Genomic DNA, 15,154 nt, shown 5'->3' on the forward strand with positions numbered 1-15,154 from the left:
GCCCGTACTGCGCTGTAGTGTTCTATGTTCTATGTAACCAATGCTGAATGATAAAAGGAGAAAATGTTTTTCGAAATGTATCTTTCAGGGCTGGCATTCATGCTTATTTTTAAATAGTGATTAGACTATCCACAGGATATAAGTAGTTACGCTCTTATTGCCTATTTTTAATAAAGCAATTTTATTTATCTCATTGCAGTGTTGCTTTTAATACCATTTTGATGACACACTTGCGCTGATGTGTTTAGTTCTGTACATTTCTCTGGATTGTGTCGCATTTAACTGCCTTAGCTGAGTAGTTACTAAATTTAAGAATAGTTTTTATTATATGTGACTTGTATTTATCACAAGACACTAGCTTCACTGTTTGAGATGTGAATCTATCTGAGAGCTATTTATGTCAGATGGCCATTTGCTCACATGCCTTAAATTCCCATTCTGCGCCTTCAGAAAGCATTGACTAAATCACACTGCAGGAGTAACTTTTGCCATTAGGTCATTGAATGAATAATAATAAGCCTTTTTGTTTTTAATCATTTTATCTTTACTTACACTCTATTTCCAAATCATTTTCCCAGAACCCCGCTGAACATGCCATTCTCAAATTCTTGCTGTTAAAAGCCAGTTGTGAAATGAGTGTATAAAAACAGAAAATGCTGGATAAACTCAGCAGGTCTGGCAACATCTGTGGAGCGAGAAGCAGAGTTAACATTATATGAGTCCAACGTGACACTTTTTCGACGCAAAAGTAGGTCATTCGGCCCCTCGAGCCTGCTGTCGATCTGTTTGTGTTTTGAGTTCCATATTCCCATCTATGACCGGGCAGCCTTTTATTCTGTTGCAGAGCAACAATCCATCTGCCTACCTCTGCCTTGAAAATATTCAAAGACCTTGCTTCAAGTTCCAAAGTTATAAATCCGTTTGAGAGAAAAAAAGATCTTAATCTCTGTCTAAAAAGGGCAACTCCTAATTTTAAAACAGTAACCCCTAATTCTGGACGCCCACAAGAGGAAACATCCGTTCAATGTCCATCTTGTCAAGACCATTCAGGATCTTATATATTTCAATCAAGTTACCCCTCACTCTTTGAAACAAGCCCAGTCTTACCAACCTTTCCTCATAAGGCTCATAATCAGGTATCAATCCAGAACACATCTTCTCAACAGCCTCCAATACATTTAAATCCTTCTTTAAATGTTCTTTGGGCAGCACGGTAGCATTGTGGATAGCACAAATGCTTCACAGCTCCAGGGACCCAGGTTCGATTCTGGCTTGGGTCACTGTCTCTGCGAAGTCTGCACATCCTCCCCGTGTGTGCGTGGGTTTCCTCCGGGTGCTCCGGTTTCCTCCCACAGTCCAAAGATGTGCAGGTTAGGTGGATTGGCCATGCTAAATTGCCCTTAGCGTTCAAAATTGCCCTTAGTGGTGGGTGGGGTAACTGGGTTATGGGGATAGGGTGGAGGTGTTGACCTTGGGTAGGGTGCTCTTTCCAAGAGCCGGTGCAGACTCGATGGGCTGAATGGCCTCCTTCTGCACTGTAAATTCTATGATAAATAAGGAGACAAATTTGTTAGCACTGCTGCTTCACGGCTCCGAGGACGCGGGTTTGATTCCGGCTCTGGGTCATTGTCTGTGTGGAGTTTGCACATTCTCCCCGTGTCTGCGTGGGTCTCACCCCCCATAACCCAAAGATGTGCAGGGTAGGTGGATTGGCCACGCTAAATTGCCCCTTAATTGGGGGAAAAAAATTATTGGGTACTCAAAATTTATTAAAAAATAAGTAGACCAAAACTGCACACAGTATTTGAGATGTGGCCCCACCCATTCCCTGTATATTCCGCTTTTATCTCCTTTGAGTCTGCTGATATTATGCAGAATATTCAGGCCTTATTTACTTCGCTAAGTCCATATATTTGAGGACTGCTAAATTTCTATTACAAATGCAGCCTGATGTTGGGCTTCTCTGGAAACCTTGGCATTAATGCATTGGTGAATGCCAAGTGCCAAACAATGCAATTATTTTTCAAGTTGTAGTCTGTCGTCTTGAAATTATAAGAGTTGGAGTTGTTTTCCTTTTCTTGCCAAATGTAAATGTTTGAAGAAAATAAACTGTATAAAATTATAGGAACTTCCACATAACACATTGAGATTGCAAGTAGGTGCCATTGAGTCTGAGTGGTTACATAACACTTATTCATGAGCAGTAATTGTATTGTTATAAAAATCAGTGTCACCAAATCATGAGATTTTTATTTCCCCTGTACTTTTCTTTTTATAGACCTGCAGGGAGAAATAAACCCCATCTCAACAGAATAGATACTTTTATATACTGTGGACAATCGGAACTTGTTAAGTCAGGCATCAAAGCTACCTTGCCCTCCAGTTAAAAGTTTCATCTTGTTAAAGGTGGCAAAGAATGAGAAAAGCTACTTGTTAAATCACAGTGTGGACAGGGAAATGTTGGACTTTCTCATTGAATCGCAGAATGTTATATTGTAGCCCCAAAGATTGACATGATTGAGTTTTGAGGAGCTAGTCCTCATTCTGCAGTAAATGATTAACATTTTGATTTTCTATACTTGAGAAGCTTGGCACCATCCAAGACAAAGCAGCCTGCATGAATTGGCATCTCATGTACTACCTTAAATATTCACTCCCTCCAGCACTGGTGTAGTGGTAGCTGTGTGTACTTTTATGAAATGCACTACAGCAACTCACCAAGGCCCCTTCGGCAACACCTTCCAAACCCACACTGCTACCGCTTGGAAGGACAAGGTTAGCAGATGCATAAAAACAGCATTACTTGCAAATTCCCCTGCAAGTCACACGCCATCCTTAAAACAGGCCTGATCATTGTTGCTGGTTCAGAATCCTGGAACTCCCTCTCTGACAGCCCTGTTGGTGTACTTATACCACATGGCCTGCAGTGGTTCAAGAAAGCAGACCCCCGCCTTCTCTGGGGCAATTAAGGATGGACAATAAATGCTGGCATAGCCTGCGACACCTCTACACCCTGAGAAAAAAATAGCAGAACCTTTCTCTTTCTGTTACTTTGCAATCCACCACCACATCCCACTTCACGTTTTCAAGGTTGGCGGATTCCAGCATCTCCCTGAAGTTATTGTCTGGGTATAGGCTTGATGGATCTGCACATTTACCAATTGATTTTGAATAACTGAACAGGTCTCGGCTTTAAAATGCCACTAGAGAAGTTATGCAAAGTCCTGCACTGAATTCTACAAAATTCCTGATCTCAACATCCATTTTGAGTTTGCTGGCAGTCTTTTTGAATTTGGAAGCAAAATTTAACTGTACAACCCTGGAAGAGGATACAGCAGGATTTAGATTGTTTGGGGAATTGGGCAGAGAGATGGCAGATGGAGTTTAATCCGGACAAATGTGAAGTAATGCATTTTGGAAGGTCTAATGCAGGTAGGGAATACACAGTGAATGGCAGAACCCTCAAGAGTATTGACAGAGAGATCTTGGTGTACAGGTCCACAGGTCACGGAAAGGGGCAACACAGGTGGAGAAGGTAGTCAAGAAGGCATACGGCATGCTTGCCTTCATTGGCCGGGGCATTGAGTATCAAAATTGGCACGTCATGTTGCAGCTGTATAGAATCTTAGTTAGGCCACACTTGGAGTATAGTGTTCAATTCTGGTTGCCACACTACCAGAAGGATGTGGAGGCTTTAGAGAGGGTGCAGAAGAGATTTACCAGGATGTTGCCTGGTATGGAGGGCATTAGCTATGAGGAGAGGTTGAATAAACTCGGTTTGTTCTTACTGGAACGACAGAGGTTGAGGGGGTGACCTGATGGGGTTCGAGGGGCATAGACAGAGTGGATAGTCAGAGGCTTTTTCCCAGGGTAGAGGGGTCAATTACTAGGGGCCATAGGTTTAAGGTGCGAGAGGCAAGATTTAGAGGAGATGTACGAGGCATGTTTTTTTTACACAGAGGATAGCGGGTGCCTGGAACTCGCTGCCGGGGGAGGTGGTGGAAGCAGGGACGATAGTGACATTTAAAGGGCATCTTGACAAATACATGAATAGGATGGGAATAGAGGGATACAAACCCTGGAAGTGCAGAAGATTTTATTTTAGACGGGCAGCATGGTCGGCACAGGCTTGGAGGGCCGAAGGGCCTGTTCCTGTGCTGTACTTTTCTTTGTTGTTTGTAAGATATTTTGCTACCCTGTGAGTATAGTTTCCTATTTTCCCATTCTATATGTTAATTACTTGTTTGGGAATGCAGGGAATTGCTAACAAATAATCTCTTCAGGCACTCGCGCAAAAGGGGTTGTTACAGTGATTGAACAATTCTGTTGCATCTTCATTCTAAAAGCTTTTGTATAAATAGTTATTTGTAATTACTAGTTACTTATCCGTGGCGCAAAGAGTTTGGACAAAAATGAAAGTAGTTTTTTTTGGTAACACTCCATGATGTAACTGTTATTCATAACACTTTTTGGTATGTTTTATTGCAAATGTATTAACAAAATGGCAAAAAGCTGTCAATCGAGCACTTTTAGTTTGTGTTTGTAGACCCGTAAATGGTATTTTTAACCCTAATTTCCAGTTGGTGATGCAGTTGTTAACTTTTTATTTTTTTTATAAATATTTTTTATTGGGCTTTTGAACAAAGTATATTTACTGTTATGTACACAGGATAAGAGACATATATATATATATATAGAAGAGAAGGGCACACCCAAACATACCAAAGAAAAGAAAATAATAAATAATAAAAAAAAAACAATAAAACTATAAAATAGAATAACTGGTAGGGTTTTGTGCACCAGCTCAACAGCAGCAACTCTGTACACCTGGCAAAATTATTTACAACACATAAGTGGGCGACTGTTGGTGGGGGGAGGGAAGTGGGGTGGTGGTGGAGACTGGGGAGGTAGATATACATTTGGGTGCCGGAGAAACAATTACAGTGGGCAATACTCGAATGGGTTTGGTGTTGTCACTTGCTTCTCCTGGACGGATCTCGCTGCCGTCTCGCGCTCACCTCCGCTTCTGCCGTTCCTCCCGCCTTTCGTCTTTATTCCCCTCGTTCCCTGCTCCTGGAGATGCCATGTTCATTATTGTATCCCGTGCCCTCCTTCAGGCTCTCATTTCCCTGCCTCCCCCCCCCCACCTCCCTGGTTCTCCTCTCTTGTTTCCTGTCTCTTCCCTTCCCCCCCCCCCCCCCCCCCCCCCCCCCCCCTCCTGTGATTCGCCTTTCTTTCCTCTTAGGTTTAACTGTCCCCCCCCCGGTCTATTTCTCCCTCTCATGCTTTGGCGACTTTCCCCTGATTCTTGGCTACCTGGGAAAAACATGGAACGCTTCACGAATTTGCGTGTCATCCTTGCGCAGGGGCCTTGCTAATCTTCTCTGTATCGTTCCAATTTTAGTATATGTGCTGCCGAAGCGAACACATTGTTAACTTTTTAAATGAGCAGTAAGTAGTATATACATCTGCTGCCTCTCTGTGATACCCATCCACTGTTCAACGTGTTGCTTTGGGCATTGATAGCAAAATAAATCTTTGATCACTGTACTCTTTCTGATTAGTTCATCTAAACATTGAAACTTGCCTTTTAATTGAATCTTGGAAACAATCCTGGTTAAAGTCAAAATAAATGACCTGGTAACTCCCCATCTCTTTTCGTGCATCTGATTATTGCTTGAAAGAAACTCTCATTTATGTTGCATCTTTCGTATTTTAAGGATGTGCTAGCGCATATCACATCCAACTAATTACTCTTGAAGTGTTGTTCTGGTATTGTGTAAACACACAGCAGCCGATTTACGCACGAGATCCTGAAATTAGATGAATGGTTAGCGAATCTTTTCCCTCTTGGTTGAGGGAGGAATGTGGAGGGAGACATCCTCTTGAGTAGGAAGGTGGGGTGAAGACTTGAATTTCATGTGTCATCTGATAGACTATGTCTAACCATATGACCGAAATCACATTAATTGTCAGTGTTTGGTACGAAACAGATGTCACATAGCAAATCTGCACCCAAGAGTATATACAGAAGGAGCTCTAGAAATAGTGGATTCATTGATGGTCATCTTCCAAGATTCTACCGACTCTGGAACAGCTCCTACAGATTGGAGGGTAGCTAATGTGACCCCTCTATTTCAAAAAGGGTAGACTGAAAACAGGGAATTATAGACCAGTAAGCCTGACATCGGCAGTGGGGAAAATTCTACAATCCATTATCAAAGAGTTTATAGGAGAGCGCTTGGAAAACAGTGGCAGGATTGGATCGAGTCAGCGTAGATTTGTGAAGGGAAATTCGTTGAGTATGTGACTAGTAGAGTTTTCTTTTATAAATTTAGAGTACCCAATTATTTTTTTTTCCAATTAAGGGGCAATTTAGCATGGCCAATCCACATAACCAGCACATCTTTGGGTTGTGAGGGTGAAACCCACGCAGACACGGGGAGAATGTGCAAACTCCACACGGACAGTGACCCAGGGCTGGGATTCAAACCCGGGTCCTCAGCGCCGAAGTCCCAGTGCTAACCACTGCACTACCATGCTGCTCTCTGACTAGTAGAGTTGATGAGGGGAAGCCAGTGGATGTGGCTTATTTGGATTTTCAGAAGGCTTTTGACAAAGTCCTGCATAAGAGGTTAGTGTGTAAAATTAAAGTGCATGGGATTAGGGATAGTGTACTGAGATGGATAGAAAACTGATTGGCAGACAGGTAACAAAAGCAGGAATTAAAGGTCTTTTTCTAAATGGCGGGCAGTGACTAATTGGGTGCAGCAGATATCGGTGCTAGGACCCCAGCTATTCAAAATATATATTAATGATTTGGATGAGGGTACAAAATGCGATATCTCCAAATTTGCTGACAACACAAAGTTGGGTGGGAGGGTGAGCTGTGAGGAGGATGCAGTGTGATTTGGGTAACTTGAGCGAGTGGGCAAATGAATGGCAGATGCCGTATAATGTGGATAAATGCGAGGTTATCCACTTTGTGTGCAAAAATGGGAAGGCAGAGTATTATGTGAATGGCCATAAATTAGGAGAGGGGAATGTGAAACGAGATCTGGGTGGCCTGGTACACCATTCACTGAAGGTAAGCATGCAGGTACAGCAAAAAGGCAAATGGCATATTGGCCTTCATAGTGAGAGGATTCGAGTGCAGGAGTAGGGATGTCTTGGTGAAGCCAGACCTGGAATATTGTGCAGTTTTGGTCTCCATAATCTGAGGAAGGATGCTCTTGCTCTGGAGGGAGTGCAGCGAACGTTTACAAGACTGATTCCTGGGATGGCGGGACTGATGTATGAGGAGAGATTGAGTTTGTTAGGATTGTATTCACTGGTGTTCAGAAGAATGAGAGGAGGAATCTCATTGAAAACCTATAAAATTCTAATAGGACTAGACAGGGTAGATGCAAGAAAAGATGTTCCTGATGGTGGGTTGCCTAGACTCAGGAGTCAAAGTTTGAGGATATGGGGTCGACCATTTAGGACAGAGATGAAGAGAAATTTCTTCACCCAGAGAATGGTCAGCCTGTGGAATTCATTATCACAGGAAGTACTTGAGGCGAAAACATTGTATGTTTTAAAGAAGCAGTTAGATATAGCTCTTGGGCCGAATGTGGGGGGGGGGGGGAGACAGGATTAGGCTATTGAGTTGATAGATCAGCCATGATCATAATGAATAGTGGAGCAGCCTCAAAGGGCCGAATGGCCTCCTCATGCTCTTAGTTTCTATGTTTCTGTGTAAATTCCACCTCCCAAGTTGTGAAACAAGTACAGCCTCCATATATGCTTAATTTTACTTAGCACGCTACCCAAGTACTATGGAATCACAAATAAAATGGTTCTGGAGATGGGAGAGATTAAGTAAATCCATCAGTTCTGCAATTTCCTTGTAAGAGATTCTTTGCATGTGAGAGATTAATTTGTTGCTTTGACTAAGATGAGAGAGAGGAAAGAAATTGAAATAATTCCATGGTCTCTGTGGTTCTAAATTAATAAACTCTATTTCTAACAGTAGTAAAATCCTTTTTTTCATTTTGTTGGTTGTTAGTCTAGACAGTGACCCGAAACTGAACTGCAAAGTTTCTAAACGCTGTCATGGAGTCTGAAACTGATTAAGTTCTGCTAAAAATTAGACCATCAACAGTTACGATTAGTAGGGGCAAATTGATAAAAGACAGTGAATGGCTACAATTTATTATTGGCAAAGGTTGATTAGTTACTGTATTTGGTTCTCGGGGAATATCTGACTGCTTCTTTGATTGTTTGTGGGTCAAATAATTTGCCTTGTATGATGGAGCCTTAATTGTCTTGTGGTATCCGTTTTTCCATTAATTTGCATGCATCTCAAGATGATGACTTTCCTCAATGTTCTGGTTTAACATTTATCCGCCAATGAGACAAAACACTTTTTAAAAGCAAAACCGTTCCAAAGGCCCAGGCCCGCAAAATTCAAACAAGATAAATCCAGTAAATAAATGCTGATTGTGGATGGTACTGAAATGCTAGGTGTTTGAGGAATGATTTTGCTGAGGTTAGGAACAGCCGCTGGTCAGCCCCACGGTTGTTCATTCTCCTGGATTCAATAGAAAGGTGAAATCGCAAAGCCAAAGTGGAACCTTTTCGATGCATGCAGCCTAATTTATGTAGTTGCAACTGCTAAGTGGTATCTTAACATCTCTACTCTCTGAAGAGGGCTCCATTTAGTGTTTCACAATATTCTGGTCTGGGAATGCTGGCTAATGTTCTGAACAGGTAATTTAGTAAGCTATTTTGGGAAGTGTAATTCTAAATATCGTCGAATTGAATTTTTAAAAAACTCAGTAAAACTTGGTAAACTCAATTTTCTTCTTACTTTTTAACCAACAGTTCTGTTCTTTCCTGTAACATTCAAATTATGTGCACTCTCCAAACTGAACAAGACCAAATCTGCGGTTAACTTTATGCTGTATGAGGGGCAGCATGGTGGCGCATTGGGTTAATACTGTGGCCTCACGGCACCGAGGTCCCAGGTTCGATCCCAACTCTGGGTCACTGTCTGTGAGGAGTTTGCGCATTCTCCCCATGTTTGCGTGGATTTCGCCCCCACAACCCAAAAATGTGCAAGCTAGGTGGATTGGCCAGGCTAAATTGCCCCTTAATTGGAAAAAATGAATTGGGTACTCTTAAATTAAAAAAAAGCTTTATGCTGTATACTGTAAATCAGTGATGGGCAACCTAGGCTAGTGAGTGGGCCGAATGAGTGGCCCTCCTTCATTTTAGTGGACGGCAAGATTGAAATCGGGCTTGATCACTAGCCGTGACCCCGCATTTAATACACACTGAATATTTCATAATGAGTTATAGAAAATGTTTAATAATTTCTATATTAATAAAACTGTCATCAACTTCAAATGGTTTAAAAACAAAATAAATATTTAGGCTTTAATTGGATGCGGAGGGAGCGCACAGCTCTCACAGTCAATGCAATCAGCATGTACCTTGCTTTACATGCGTATCACTTTAGTCATACGGGTAGGGGAAAAGAAATTACACTGATGAAAATCAGTGGAATGTGCGACCCTGCGTTTGGGGCAATGGTTAACAAAATGTCCCGTGGGCCACACTCAGAATCCAGGTGGGTCACATGTGGTCTGTGGGCCATAGGTTGCTCACTGCTGTATATAGTTTGATGGGTTTGTTGAAAGTCTGAACAGTGCAGCTTCTCTCTTTGTTTAAAAAACAGTATATGGAAATATGGGTTGACGTTACTGAAGGTATAAGTTTAGGATAATGCAAAGCAGTTTAAAATATGGGTGGTTTGTATGCTGAGCTGCGGATTGACTACAGTTCTAATATATAGAGTACATCTGTTTTGACGATCATGTAGTAATGTTTGTAAGGTTTGTTATAGACTTGTGTAAACCTGGAGTTTGAATTGCTGTCCTCTTGTTCTGTGTTTACTTGAGAAATAAGCCTTCATATTTCTGCTAATGCTACATTGCATCAGCAGAGTGAAATATAAATAATGCTGGGAAGTATTGAGTTATTCAGTTGAGTTGTTTAAATAATGTGTGTATAAATAAAGCATGAGATGGCTTTAATATGTTGTCATAACATCTCCGTGCAGAATACTGTAATGTAAGATACATAATGTAGGATACATGGCCTCTGTCTAATTATACCCATTTTGTATAGTTAAATGCTGGTGAGCCTGTTCAACTTGACATTGAGATGTAGTATTCTGATCCTGTGGCTGACCCATACTTTTCCACTGAAGACATCTTTCAAGCTGCCCTTGCCTTTAAAGGTGTAGGGTTATCTAGAATCTTGCAGGTAATTTGTGTCACCTATCTGGCCTATCACTTCATTAATTTCACTTCTCATTGAATCTGTTCTGCCTTTGATTTCACTAACATTTCCTTACACTGCCATTTTTGATGAGGAGGGAAGCTGCTATTCAATGGGGTACTATATTCCCACATGAGCAGCTTGTCAGTCCGCTGAATGATATTACAACATTATAAGTTTACGACTGTCTAATGTTGGTATCTAGGAACCTTGGGTAACTGCCAATTCTACTTATTGTACTTAAGTTCTCACCACCCTGTACTTCCCTTTCTAGCAAAAGAAACAGTAGATTCTGCATTTTGGGAGGATATGTTGGTGGAGCCGTTTGTTTGATAGATAGCTAGATTATTCTGAACCCGATTCACGCGTTGAATCCACCTTGCTTATTCTGTCGGGTGGATTTGGAGGCCATCTGCAGCTATTGTGCATGTTGATATTGTACTTTTTATGAAAACTTTACTTGAGAGGTGAGAAACTGGTTTACAGTGGGGTTGCTTATTTTTTTACAAAGGGTTACAATACAGTTTCTCAAGGTTGTCTATGTTTACCGTGGCCAGCTTTACGTTAAATGTAGATGGAACATTACACCTTGTAAGGTTTGAAATTAAAAATTGGCAGCTAATTTATTCACTCGGTTTTTGATCAAGGGATTAGGGCACCTTTTAAAGCTGATCGCAACTTGGAGAAAATGAAATGGCAAAAACTGCCTTTTAAGTTCATGTAAGTACAGAGAAAGTTTGTTTATTGTGACCTTGTAATATCCACTCATCAAAACCTTGCTCTTAACATGTATGCATTACAGAGTGTCACACTCAGCAACAGATGGAAAGAAAAGGTAATCATTTAATGCCGGGTGCTTGAAATTTGACCTAGAATTCACAAACGCTTTTCAATTTTCAAAGTTGTCATACCAAAACAGCAATTTAATTCTGACACGAAACTGTGTGTACTTAACAACAATTAGACTTTGTGCCCTGACAGGGGCACAGCTCTACATTAGTAGCAGGTTAGTACAATTTGCGTTTTACGGTGGTGTAATGCTGTTGTCCTTTTGAGCATAAGCATATCCTCCAACGTGATGGGATCTGTCTTGGCAGATCTGTTTCCATTTAAAAAAAAAATGGAATGATCTGGATGTGCCTGTTGCCAACACCGAATACTTGAACTAAGTATTCTGGGCGCGATTCTCCCGACTTACGAAAAATCGGAGAATAGCGGGCGGCGTAATTTTTTATGGACACGCTGGTCCGACGCCCTCCCGCTATTCTCCACACCCCCCACGCCCGCCTCCCGACACGAATCGCTGCCCGCCGTTTTTTTACAGCGAGCAGCGATTCTCTCCTGGCCGATGGGCCGATTTCCAAGGCCTTTACGGCCGTTTTTACAAGCGTAAAACACACCTGCTCTGACTGTTCGTAAAAACGGCCGTAAAGTCCCGTTCTCGGGAACCATGGCACCGATTGGCACGGCCGTACCTTACCCCGCGCACTCTTTCTCCTTCCGCCGCCCCGCTGGATCCATTCGCGGGGTGGCTGAGGGGCATACCGGCCCGCGCATGCGCGGCTGACGTCATCTGACGCGTCAGCCGTCGCTAACTTTGGCTAGCGGGCTTAACGAAATTCGTTAAGCCCGCGATGCCGGAGTTCACGGCCGCGCGATGCTAGCCCCGACCGGGGAGATGAATCGGTTCCCGGTCGGGGGGGCGGAGGCTGTCGTCAAACGCGGCCGTTTTTGACGCCAACTTCCCGATTTTTCGTGACTCGGGAGAATCGCGCCCTCTATTTCCCTGCCATAACATTGCTCACTTCAGTGAATGCAAAAATTGGGGGAAATTAAGCCTAAAGCGTTGAGGACATTTTGCTGGTTAAAGGTCATCAGCTGCGCCCTCTTTTGACTTTGAGTTGGATGGTTGGAATTTTAAAAAATGAAATGGAGTTTGAAAGTACCCGAGGAGGGGAGAGCCACTCCCATGAAGGGCAACAACAAACCTTCAATGAGACGCCAGAGAAGGGTAAGAAGCAGCGAGAGATGAAGAGTTACTTCATTCTCTGGTCACCTCAATACTGGCATCTCCTTTTATGGTCAGGAGCATCATGAACTCCTTTGTGGGAGATGTTTTGGAACTGCTCGTGGGTAGCACCTCTCGCCTGGTCAATTACAAAATATGCCACACCGTCCGCTCCTGTGAAATCCAAACCACAGGGTCCTGGAAGCTGTCCAAACAAACTGCTCGACAAAAGACTGTGACCAAGTGCATCAGCTCCCAAGTAAAGCTTCAGAATATACTGGGAAAACAAAAGTCTGGAGTACAAAGTCTAGGTTGACATTTCAGCGCTGCACTGTCTTAAGGGTGCCTGCTTTTGGATGACACGTTAAACTGAGGCCCCATCTTTCTTCTCAGGAGGGCCTAAAATCCCAGAGCAATATTCAGAAGAGCAGGGGAATTCCCTGGAAACCTGTAACCCCCAAACAAGAGCAGTAACAGATTATCTGATCACTATTTCATTGCTGTTTGTACTTACTGTCAGCTGGCTAGACAGTTAGAACATAGATCATACAGTGCAGAAGGAGACCATTCAGCCCATTGAGTCTGCACCGGCTCACTTAAGCCCTCACTTCCACCCTATCCCCGTAATCCAACAACCCCTCCTAATCTTTTTTTTTTGGTCACTTAGGGCAATTTATCATGGCCAATCCACCTAACCTGCACGTCTTTGGACTGTGGAGGAAACCGGAGCACCCGGAGGAAACCCACACAGACACTGGGAGAACGTGCAGACTCTGCACAGACAGTGACCCAGCAGGGGATCGAACCTGGGACCCTGGCGCTGTGAAGCCACAGTGCTATTCACTTGTGCTACCGTGCTGCCCAAATATGATCTGATATGATCATAGTGACTACATTTAATAGGCTGTAATGTACTTGTACAGTGAAGGATGCTATATAAATGCAACTTTTTATTATAACATGGAATATATATAAATAAAAAATTGAATCAAATAAAATATTAAGCTGTTATAGCTGATTTTGAGACTGATCAGTGGCCTCCCTGATGGTTCAATCCTTCTCTCTTGACAATCTTCAGCCCACACCTTAAACAATTTCTTTCCTTGCAAAAAAAGCAGACACAAAGTAAAAAAGAAATTGTATGCTCCCTGGTGACTTTTTTGATAGAAAATTCCTCAGCCTGGCTCATAAGGAAAATATTCTGGAATGAGATCAAAGGAAATAACATTTGGGAATAGTTTGTGGCAAGATCTTCATTGTGATCTTATTGCAGATTTGATTTCAATCAGAGCTCCTCATGGATAGGTTTGTCAGATTTATTTTAAAACTAAACATCTGCCCACTTATTTCCCCTCCCCCTTTGGAAAGAGTGAAGGATTCCCTGTTAATGAATAATAAACCGAACAATACCAAGAGTATGTGTGGCATAAAAGCAATATACCGTGGATGCTGGGAATCTCAATTAATATCAGAAATGGATGGAAATGCTCAGCAGAACAGGCAGCATCTGTGGAGTGGAATGATTCAAGTTGATAACCTTTCATTCAAAGATAAGTTATGTCTATAAAACTAATTTAAGAGGCAGTTATGAAATCTGAAAACGTTTTGTATTATGGTGAACGGTAGCTTTGGAGGTCAGCTACTAAACATTTTAATTCAGATCTTTTTAAAAACTAACATTTCAAATCAACTAAAATTAAAAAAACAAACAAATAAATTCAGAGTACCCAATTCTTTTTTCCAATTAAGGGGTAATTTAGCCTGGCCAATCCACCTATGCTGCAATTCTATTTGGGTTGTGGGGGTGAGACCCACGCAGACAAAGGGAGAATGTGCAAACTCCACACGGACGGGATCGAATCGTAAGGATTTCCTCTTTAAATGTTGAACATGGAGTTAATGTTGCGTACATGAGTGAATGTGTTGATCTGGTGTCCAAATCTATGTTTGGAATCAGGTGTACGTTTACGCCTGGCTGTAAGAGGCTTACAGAATCGTTTGTTCCCTTTCACTGCTAGAGAATTTAGATTTTTAGAACTGTGGTGACGATTTGTTGCTGGTGGGCCCTATCTGAGCTCGTCATCTTGTTCATTTAAATATGCATTCCCAGTTGATTTGGCCATCTAACTTTGCACAGTAATTCCCTTGTTCAATTTTCCTTTTTTTTAAAGAAAGAAAGTATTATCTTTCGACGCCTTTCCCAAGGTGCCACATCAAATCATGACAGTACCAGCTTAGTGTTCTCATTTTCCTTGGCAGCCCTGTCAAACAAAATGCATGGTGTAGATTAAATTTGAAATACTCTTGGTAATCCACGTCGGGCTTTCTTTACTTGTAAATTAAATTGCTGGTTCCACACACCAGAGGGTACAGCTTATCTCCTATGGGTTCTGGGAAAATAATATGCATATTGAAGCACTGCAAGGTTGCAGATACCACATTTGCCTCCTGGAAAGCCTGGAGACCGCGGGGTCGTCGTGCTGGTTTGTATTGTGTTTGCTAAAGGTTCACAAGATATGTGATGGGTGGAGCAAAGGTTGGCATGAAGTCTTCAGTCACCACGGGTTGGTGATATTAGTCAGACTTCAGGTATTCTGTTATGTAATCTGGCTGGTCCAGATTTTTGCATTTCTTCTTCAGGTTTCTTGGGGAGGTGCGGGGTGGGTGGGGAGAATATCTCAGTTGATTTTGGCCAACAAATTCATTATTACACTGCTCGCTGCGGGACAGGCATTTAGAAGAAAAGAAAAATCATGTTCTTTTGCTTATAAAATACCGATACTTAATCCTTAAGACAGTCAGAGCAAGCAAATAAAGCAG

General features: G+C 42.2%; 1 protein-coding gene and 1 non-coding gene across 5 annotated transcripts in view; one reads left to right on the plus strand and one right to left on the minus strand.

Moving 5' to 3' along the window:
• foxn3 (forkhead box N3) overlaps positions 1-15,154 on the plus strand; it is a 368,703-nt gene that overhangs the window by 45,705 nt on the left and 307,844 nt on the right. The window lies entirely within an intron of this gene.
• LOC119962562 lies at positions 5,322-5,428 on the minus strand. The gene has a single exon (XR_005459915.1). It is a non-coding gene; the product is annotated as a U6 spliceosomal RNA (small nuclear RNA).

Source organism: Scyliorhinus canicula, chromosome 2 (genome assembly GCF_902713615.1).
Source record: "Scyliorhinus canicula chromosome 2, sScyCan1.1, whole genome shotgun sequence".
NCBI classification, from domain to species: domain Eukaryota; kingdom Metazoa; phylum Chordata; class Chondrichthyes; order Carcharhiniformes; family Scyliorhinidae; genus Scyliorhinus; species Scyliorhinus canicula.